The 9,308-nt window shown below is 41.9% G+C and overlaps 1 protein-coding gene and 1 pseudogene across 1 annotated transcript in view; one reads left to right on the top strand and one right to left on the bottom strand.

Moving 5' to 3' along the window:
- LOC103749097 (bile acid-CoA:amino acid N-acyltransferase-like) overlaps positions 1-9,308 on the top strand; it is a 23,859-nt gene that overhangs the window by 10,221 nt on the left and 4,330 nt on the right. The window lies entirely within an intron of this gene.
- Positions 907-3,964, bottom strand: LOC103749108 (annotated as a pseudogene).

Genomic DNA, 9,308 nt, shown 5'->3' with positions numbered 1-9,308 from the left:
ATTTGCAAAAAGTGATAGTTTGACCTCTTCTTTTCCAATTAGTAGTCCTTTAATTTCCTTCTCCTGTCTTATTGCCCTAGCAAGAGTTTCAAGCACTATGTTGAAAAGGAGTAGAGATAGTGGACGTCCTTGTCTGGTTCCTGATTTTAATGGGAATCTTTCCAGTTTTTCTCCATTTAGAATGATGTTGACCGTGGGTTTGTTGTATATGGCTTTAATTATGTTGTGGTATGTTCCCTCCTGTCCAAGTCCCTCTAGGACTTTGAGCACAAATGCATGCTGAATTTTGTCAAAAGCCTTTTCTGCATCTATTGAGATGACAATGTGGTTTTTGTCTTTGAGTCCATTTATGATTAATGACGTTTATTGACTTGTGTATATTGAACCATCCCTGCATCTTTGGAATAAAGCCTACTTGTGAATGATCTTTTTGGTACACATCTGTATGCATACACATTATATATATATTTATAATATTATAAATTATTATATATTTATTTATATATATATTTATACAGTAAGGCCCATAGAGTTTAATTTTTGTCCTCAAATGTCTTTCAGTGTGTGCCCATCCACTGGAGGCAATAATCTCATCCTTGAAAGAGACTAGGGGTTTCTTACTTACTTCCCCATGTCTATTCTGGGACTTTTTTTCTGGTTTGAGCTTGCATGGGATTTGTGCATGCTGTCATCATTGCTGTGAAGTCATATGAGTAACTGACCAGTAGTATGGAAAACTCAATTTCCTTGTGATCACCTACCACCTCTGGCTCTTACAACCTGCCTACACTTCCACAATGATCCCTGATCCTTGAGTGTCAGAAGTTTGACATAGGCGTCCTATTCAGGGATAAGCACTCTGCAGCTTTGTATCCTCTGCATGTTGGCTGGTTGTGGTTCTCTGTATTAATCACATTCTGCTACATAAAGCAACTTCTCTAATAAGAGAGTTGAAAGATGCGTTACTCTATGGATATAAAAATAAGTCATTAAGAATCAATTTAATAATACATAACTATTTAGTAGAGGACTGATATTTGGCTCTCCCATATGCCCCATGTCCTGTCTAGTTTCAAGCTCCTATATCAGTGTCAGGTATGGGCTCCATCTTATGAAGTGGACCTTAAATCCAATTAGGGAGTGGTTGGTTACTCCCATAATATTCGTGCCACTATTGCAGCAGTGGGCATATCTTGCCAGTCCAATTGTTATTGTAACTCACAGGATTTACACCTGTTTAAGGCTGATGATTACTTTTTCCTTTCAGTAGCATGCATAGCACCTTCCAGCACTACAAACACTAGACAATAGAGATGAAACTCTGAAGTCAGCCCCAGTTTGAATTCTCCTTTTTTGTTCTACACTCATGTATGTAGTGTCTTTAGTAAGAGGGTCTTACCATCAAGTTCTTAATGGGCAACCAAGAGCAGGGGCAATGTCCAGCATTGTTTGAGGGTCTATGGAACCCCTAGCCAACAACTGTCAATGCCAGTTCATTCCTGGCATTGACATTTTATTTTGTTAGTCTATGATGTCTAGGAGTAATATCCCTGTTACTCTTTTTAATCTCTTTTTATAATGTGTATGCATATACTTTAAGAAACTTGTATAGTGGTAAGTTTCCATGCTTTTTTTTTTCTAAAGGCCTGTAGTATTACTTATCCTTCCCCATACTCCCTCTTCTTCCCTGCCCTTCCATTCCCCACCCCACTTAGTCCTTCCTAGTCTAGTGTTCCCTTTCTACCAACCCTCCCAGGAACCCCCACCACTACCACTCCCCCCACGCACAACCATTTATTAGTTTCTTGACCCCTCAGGATTTTCCAGTTGAAACATGTCTATTTAAGATTTCAAAGCTAGCATCCAGCCATGAAAGAGAATATGAAACATTTGTCTTTTTGATTTGGATTATCTCACTCAAGATGAATGTTTTCAGTTCCACCCATTTATCTGTGAATTTCATTATTCTTGGGGGGTGTAGAAATGTGCCATTTTATTACAAACCCTCACAAAAATGAAAGTATATCAAAAAGGAAGCTAGACTAATAACTTTCACTTGCAGAATTGGGGGGAGATGGGGCAGTGAGAGTTTCTTGGCTCACCCGAGGCCAGTGGGAAGGTATAAACAAAAACAATCTAAAAATGGCTGCTGTCGTCTAAGCCTGAAAAGAACAAGGTGTCCCTGAAGGCCCAACCCCCACCCCCACTTCTAGAAAGCTTAATAAGGGTATCTTTCCTAAGCAGGCACTCAGCATTCAGGAACTTGATAGCCGTAGCCCTTCCACTCAGACCTGTACCCTGTATGGTACAGAACTAAGACCTGGGGATGGACGGGCAAGGCTGCTGGAAGACACCCCCCACCCCTTTACCCAATACCACTGCCCTGGGCTCTGGTCCCTGGTTCCTATCTAGTCTCTGAAGACATTATATTTAATACATTTTTATAGAAATACACAGAAGAATAGAAAATATAAAATCTGAGGGATTGGGGAAAAGTGAGAAACTTTGTACAGATCTCGCTCAGGCAACTTGACCTCCTCTTTGACCCCTTTGGCTTCTGGTGTCTCCTCCTTGGTTTTCTCCTCTCTTGTAACTTCTTTCTTCTCTTCTGGATCTTTTTTCTTTTTGGTCTTCTGTTTTGACTCTTTTGGCTCTTTTGAAATTAGAAGAATTCTGTTAACCACCTTCTCCTTCCTCATCTGAATCAGAGAATTCTTCAAAAGCAATTCATTTATCAAAAGAGCAGATAGAAATGTGTTTGTCAGGGTCTTCTTCATCCTCATCACCACTCTCCTCTGGGATGGCATCCTCAGGTATTGCCTGCATTTGGACTCCAGGTGCATGGGGCAGCATTCTCAAGCTCTCAAAGAGCTGCTGTTTGATATTTTCCAGATACTCATTAGTGTTCTGGTTAGTAATATTGGAAGGACTGATATGAAGCTTGAAATCTGGTCCAAAGTATTCAAAGTAGTCATTGTATGCCAATTCATTAGGGATCTCTGTGCCCAGGGCGACAGCTATTTCATATGTCCAGCGCCAGGCATTGTTGCAAATAGTGTAACCACCTCCTCCTAGCATCAGCATAGGCAAGTTGAAGCTCATGACAAATTCCACAAACTTGGCAAGCCCTTTGATGGTCAGATTGAAGCAACTTAACTGATCCACAGATGGGGAATCTGAGTCACATTGTAAGACCATTGCACTATACTGGAACATCTCCATTACTTTGGACATGACTGGCTTGAAAATGGCCTCATAGGACTCATTATCAATACTATCACAGAGTGGGTAGTTAACAGCATAATACTTGCCTTTGCCAGCCTCAATATCCTGTAGGTCCCCACTTCTTGGGAAGTACTCTCCATATTTATGAAAAGACACAGTCATGACCCAGTCTGTGGTATAGAAGGCCTCTTCCACTCTGTCACCATGATGAATATTGATGTCAATATACAGCACCCTCTGGTGATATTTTCACAATTCCAGGATGGCCAAGACGATATCATTGATAACAGAAGCCAGATGCTTCAGACTGCTTTGCATGATATAGGTCTCCAGCCCAATTCACAGCACTGTCCATCTGCTGCTTATTAAGTTTCACAGCAGTTGCCACAGCCACTGGTAGACAACTGGCAGAATTCAAACAGGCCATCAAACACAGGACAGTCCTCACCAACATTGAATCTCTACATCTGCTTGCTGTACTCAGACATGTTATCTGGATGAATGGATCACAAGAATTTAATGTAGTCATCACTCTGGTACTTGGTCATTGCCTCAGCATTGGCTTTGTGAGGGTGATGAGATTTCCATTTTTTCAGTAGAGACCATAGTTGAGGAGCAAGTTGTGAGTCATTCGAATTTGTTGAGGTTTCATTGGGTGGCCTTGTCCATAATAGTAATTCACAACACCCCTGTGGCAGTAGTAACAGACTTTCCTCTGGGTGCCCTGAGTCTATGCCATCTTGCTCTCTGCTTGGCCCCCCTTCAGTCCATCTGGCGCCCACCCACCCACAGCTCTGCACAGTGCAAGACCCAGGGGGTGAATTTCATTTTTTAAAAACTATTTTATTATTTTTATTTTTTGTGTATGTCTGTATTGCCTGCACATATGTAAGTGCACCTGTGTCATGCAATGCCTGTGGAGGTCAGAAGGGGGTGTCAGATTCCCCTGGAAGTGGAGTTACTGACTATAGTTAGCATCCACATGTGTGCTTGGAACAAATCCCTGTGCTCTGCAAGAGCAGCCAGTGCTCTTAACTGTTGAGTCATCTCTTCAGCCCCCATTATTTAAATTTTTTAACAGTTGAATAATATTATACTGTATGTTGCACCAACATTTTAAATGGCTGCTTTAAAAATGTCTTATTAAATTTATTTATTTATTTATTTATTTTGTGTGTGTGTGTGTGTGTGTTGGCAGGAAACACTGTTACCCACCGAATCATCTTGCAGGTCCTTCAGTAGCTATTTTTGATGCATATAATGGAATTTTCCTTAAACTCGCAGATGGGGGTGGTGGAGAGATGACTCATTGGTTAAGAGCACTGACTGCTTTTGCAGAGGACCCAGATTTGATTCCCAGCACCCACATGGCAGCTGCAAACCGTCCTTAACTCCAGTTCCAGGGAAATCCAAAGCCCTCTTCTGACCTCCGAGGCATTGCATGACACAGGTGCACTCACATACATGCAGGCAATACACTCATATACATAAAATAAAAATAATAAGTAAAATATTTAAAAAATAAAACTCTCAGTTAATGCTATCGTTATACTAGCCCTTTGCTTCACTTTGCTGAGAAATGGAGATATTATGTGAGTTTTCTTTTCAGGTTCTTAGTCTGCTTCCCTTTACATTTGCTGTGTGATTTTTCCCATCACTGTCCTCACAGTATCACACTTAGTCAATTAGTGATTAGCCTACCTGGAAGCAGTTTTCTTTCCTGAGCTGGAGTACTTCTGTTAACTTCCTTCACAGAATCTCTTCTGCAGGTTGGCCACAGTTCTTTTCATTCCTTGCCAGTCTATTTCTCGGTTCATTTTAAGTGACTTTTACAAAATTCTATTATCCAAAATTTGGTGGCAGAAGTTAAAACAAGAGCCAGTGTCCTTCCATAGATTAGAAACAAAAGTCAACACATATTTGAATGATGCCTGCCTCCCACTTTGATGTCTGTTCATTGACATCATAGTTACCTTTACTTTGTTTTCTGTGACCAAATGCAACTCTATCTTTTAGATCAGGAGAATTTCAGAAGGGAGGCTAGGCTTGGAAAAGGGAAGTGTTAGTCAAAGGACTCCAAACCCCAGTAGACAGTAGGCAGGAGCCATGCGTTTGGTGATCTATCTTGTTGCGTGATCACTTTGCTCATAATAATGTTCAGCATGTTTTAAAACTGCTGGACAAATAAATTTCATTTATTTTTATTTTATGAGTCTGAGTGCTTTACCTGCATGTATGTAAGTGAACCATGTGTGTGCAATGCTCACAGAGGCCAGAAGAGGGTGTCAGACCCCCTGGAACTGGAGTTATGAGTGGTTGTTAACTATTATGTGGGTGCTGGGAATCAAACCCAGGTCCTCTGCAAGAGCAGCCAGTGCTCTTAACTGCTGAGCCATCTCTCCAGCCCCACAAATAAAATTTAAAATATCCTTACCACAAAGAAAAATGTTTGTGAAGTGGTAAATGTGTTCCTAGCTGCTGCAGTCCAGATGCAGGGGTCCTAGAACCTGAGTGGGAAGGTAGGGGATGAAGGAAAAAAAGACACAGAAGCAGCTGGATCAGGAGGACCTCTAGGCTGATAGCCAAGCGGGTAGTTTTTTGCAGATTTACAATGCTTTTATTCCTTGTTTCAAAGCAGGAAGTCTTACCATAGAATTTACATAGAACCCCAGGTTTCCTTAAACTACACAGATTCATTGGTCATTTGTAATTGTAGTTTCATTAATTATATATATTTGAATCAGCAGCCACCAAGCTGAGCTAGTAAGAGAAAAACAAGTACCTGAAGGCTGAATACCAGGAACTGTCCTGTGCAGGTCCAGCTCTAAGCCAGCCAGAATAGGCCTTGCCACATCCTGTCAGCTGTTTCTCAGGGGCCAAATTGTCTGCACCTGGCATTCCTCAAGAGTCAACTCCCAGTATGTCCCCCTTTTTTATCTTTTTTGGTCCTTTTTGAGACAGGGTTTCCCTGTAGCTCCAGCTGTCCTGGAACTCACTATTTAGACCAGGCTGGCCTTGAACTCACAGAGATCCACCTGCCTCTGCCTCCAGAGTGCTGGGATCAAAGGTGTGCGCCACCACGCCTGGCTCCTTTTTTATCTTTTAATACAAGCTGAGTTACCTGGGTTCAGGTGCCGTGCAACTTACTCCAAAGCCAAGAGTTGCAACAACAGGACAATATCTCAAGAAGAATGAATACACAGTGCCAACAAGCTTAATGTCATTTGAAAAGTATGCTGTAAGAGATTAAAGAAATTAAGGCTTTAAACTGATATAACAAATCATTGGCTAATTTTCTAGGGGAAATGTAATTGAGCTGGGCAGCACTAAGTTCAATAATTTCTTTTCGCAATTGCATGAGATCTAAACTAAAATTGTTATGATGCCATACCCTTAGTAAATGTTGTACTCATTCCCACTCCCAAGCAGTCTCATTATACTGGAGGGAAGTGATACGTATAAATCTTTAGGCAGCACGACACTGAAGAGCCATCTGATGTTGCATGGTGTATACCTCATCTGCCTGCTGCCAGGTGCAAAACCATTGCTTCCAGGGCCTTCAATCTGGCCTCTATTTTTCTGTCAATGTTTTTTGAGTTTGTAGAATCTGAGAAGTATTGTGGGATAACTTCTTGACAAAGTGAGAAGGGTGGACCTGCTATACCATAGCAGTGGTAGTGAATGAGGCACTAGCCACAGCAGTGACTATGGTAAAAATACTAGCAATAAAGAGCCCAGGGAATCTTGGGATCTGACAAGGCCCTTATGGAGCTCAAAAAAGACCTGTTGGACAAAATTTCCTTCCAGGTATCATTAACTATTACAGGCACCATAACAAAAGGAGGTTGCTTTACAATCAATGAGGCAGGAGGGTGAGATGGGGTGGCATTAATACTATTGGACAAAGTACATTTGTGGCATCAGACCAGGACTCCGTTAGAAACTGGCTCTATAACTGGCTTTTTAAATAGTGGCATCAGAGGAGGGTTCACACAAGCAGTGAGTCCAAAAATCATGGAACGTCCATACTGTAATTGTTCTTTTTCACTAAAAGTCCCATTAATTTTAACCATGTCCATGGTGGTGGTGAGGAGCCACAAATCTGGTTGTAACCTTCCATTTGGAGCTCATAGGACTGGACGGGACCAAAAAGCGGTACCACAGAATAGGTCATAATCCATACCAGGAGGTCACCAGCAAAGATCAAGAAATACCTCCTTCTGACTAAGTATGGTGATGGGATTAGCTAGTAGATGTGAGCACATTTCCTAACTCAGAATTTGATGAACTTGAGGGGCAGGACCCTCAAAACAAGAAGATAGTTGGTTAATGTGGGGGGGCAGTGAACACAGGGGTACATGCCAAGGGAAAGCTCAGGTGATGAATGAAATGCAGATGGTTGGAGAATTGAAAGCAATCTTTCTAATATTAAATCCACAAACTCTAGCATCACCCGGGTAAGAGGGAGGCAACCCGCAAGTTCAGAAACAGTACTTGACAACTGAGATGGAATCCCTAAACAATTGTGGAAGGTTCAGTATGTCCTACCTGTAATTGTTCTTAAACTAACTCATGAGCAGCAGCTAACTTCTTCTAACTGATCCACCCAGACTGTCTTTGAACTAGTCCATACAATAGCACCTGCATAGGTCTAGGAAGAGGAGACATCAGTGGCCCACAGAAAACCACAGCCTCTCCTTTCCTTGACCGGGAGAGGCATATGAGGTTCAATAGTCCCCTGTTGTTGTTTACTGAGATCCTTTCTAGGGTCATATCCACACTGTCACAGTTACTTGGAAACAGTGGGTGAAGGGGCAGAGACCATGACAAGGAGGGAAGGGAGTACATAAGGCTGACGAGTGCCTTGATGCCCCTCCAGTGATTCCCAATTAAGTAAATTTGCACCTTTTTCAGGATTCTGTGTCTGTCTGATTCCCCGTAGTATAAGCCATATGTTTCTTCCACTCAAGTGGCCAATGTTGGCAGCTGAGAACAGAAATGTCAGTCCTGGTATCAATATGACCTTGACAAACATTTCTCTGAATAATTAATGTCATTTCTGGGTGTTCTAGTCCTCATCGTTCTAGGTAAAATACCTGATCAAAAGAACCAGATGCTGGTCTCCTCCTTTGCAAGTGGCCTGACAATCTCCTAACTGGCACCCCAAAGACAGGATAATGAACTGAGCCAGAGGCTGTCCCGTAGTGAAGGTAGATATTCCCATAGGAGAGTGAGCTATGACCTTAATTTCTCCAGTGTAATCATAATCTATAACCCCAGGTAGGACATGTTGGGGCTGCATCTGGCCCTGGGGCAGGGGTTGTCCAGCAACAGTAGACTTTGCTCTCTACCACTTCATTCAACATATTCACTTTTCAGTAACAAAACGTTTCCTCCTGAGAGGCAAACTTGTAGCAATGCTATGCCAGTCAGAGGAAGGCAAGGCATTGGCAGCAAGGGAGTCTAGTAAAGTAAGAGTCAAAGGTATCTGAAGACTGAGTAGGAGGAACTGTTCTGTCTAGGTTGAGCCCCAGGCAGTCAGAATAGGCCTTGTCATATCCTGTTGGCTGTTCCCCAGGGGCAGAATTGTCTGCACCTGGCAGCCCTTAATAGTCAAGTCCCCCAAAATTACACTTAAGATAAGTATTTTTTTAATTCAAATGTTTTATTTATTATTTCCATTTTATGTGTATGAGTATATTGCCTGCAGGTGTGTAAGTGCATCCATGTTGTGCAGTGCCCACAGAGGTCAGAAGAGGGCATTGGATCCACTGGAACTGGGTTTACACACAGTTGATAGCTACCATGTGGGTGCAGGGAACCGAACCTGGGTCCTCTGCAAGAGCAGTCAGTGCTCTTAACTGCTGAGTCATCTTTCCAGCTCCAAGATATTAAAAAAAAATTTGAATCTTTACAAAACTTTGTAATTTGTTAAGACACTTTTTAATATGCAAGGAAAGAAATAGAGAGTATGTGTGCTTCATCCCATTGTGGTCCCCTGTATTCTAATTACTTCTCATATTTCTGTCACTGGGCACAAGTGGCAAATGGAGCAGTTTCTAAAGAAACTGTATATATATATA

This window comes from Nannospalax galili, unplaced genomic scaffold (assembly GCF_000622305.1).
Source record: "Nannospalax galili isolate Female #2095 unplaced genomic scaffold, S.galili_v1.0 scaffold125, whole genome shotgun sequence".
Classification (NCBI taxonomy): Eukaryota; Metazoa; Chordata; class Mammalia; order Rodentia; family Spalacidae; genus Nannospalax; species Nannospalax galili.
This window is presented reverse-complemented; position numbering and strand designations above follow the sequence as displayed.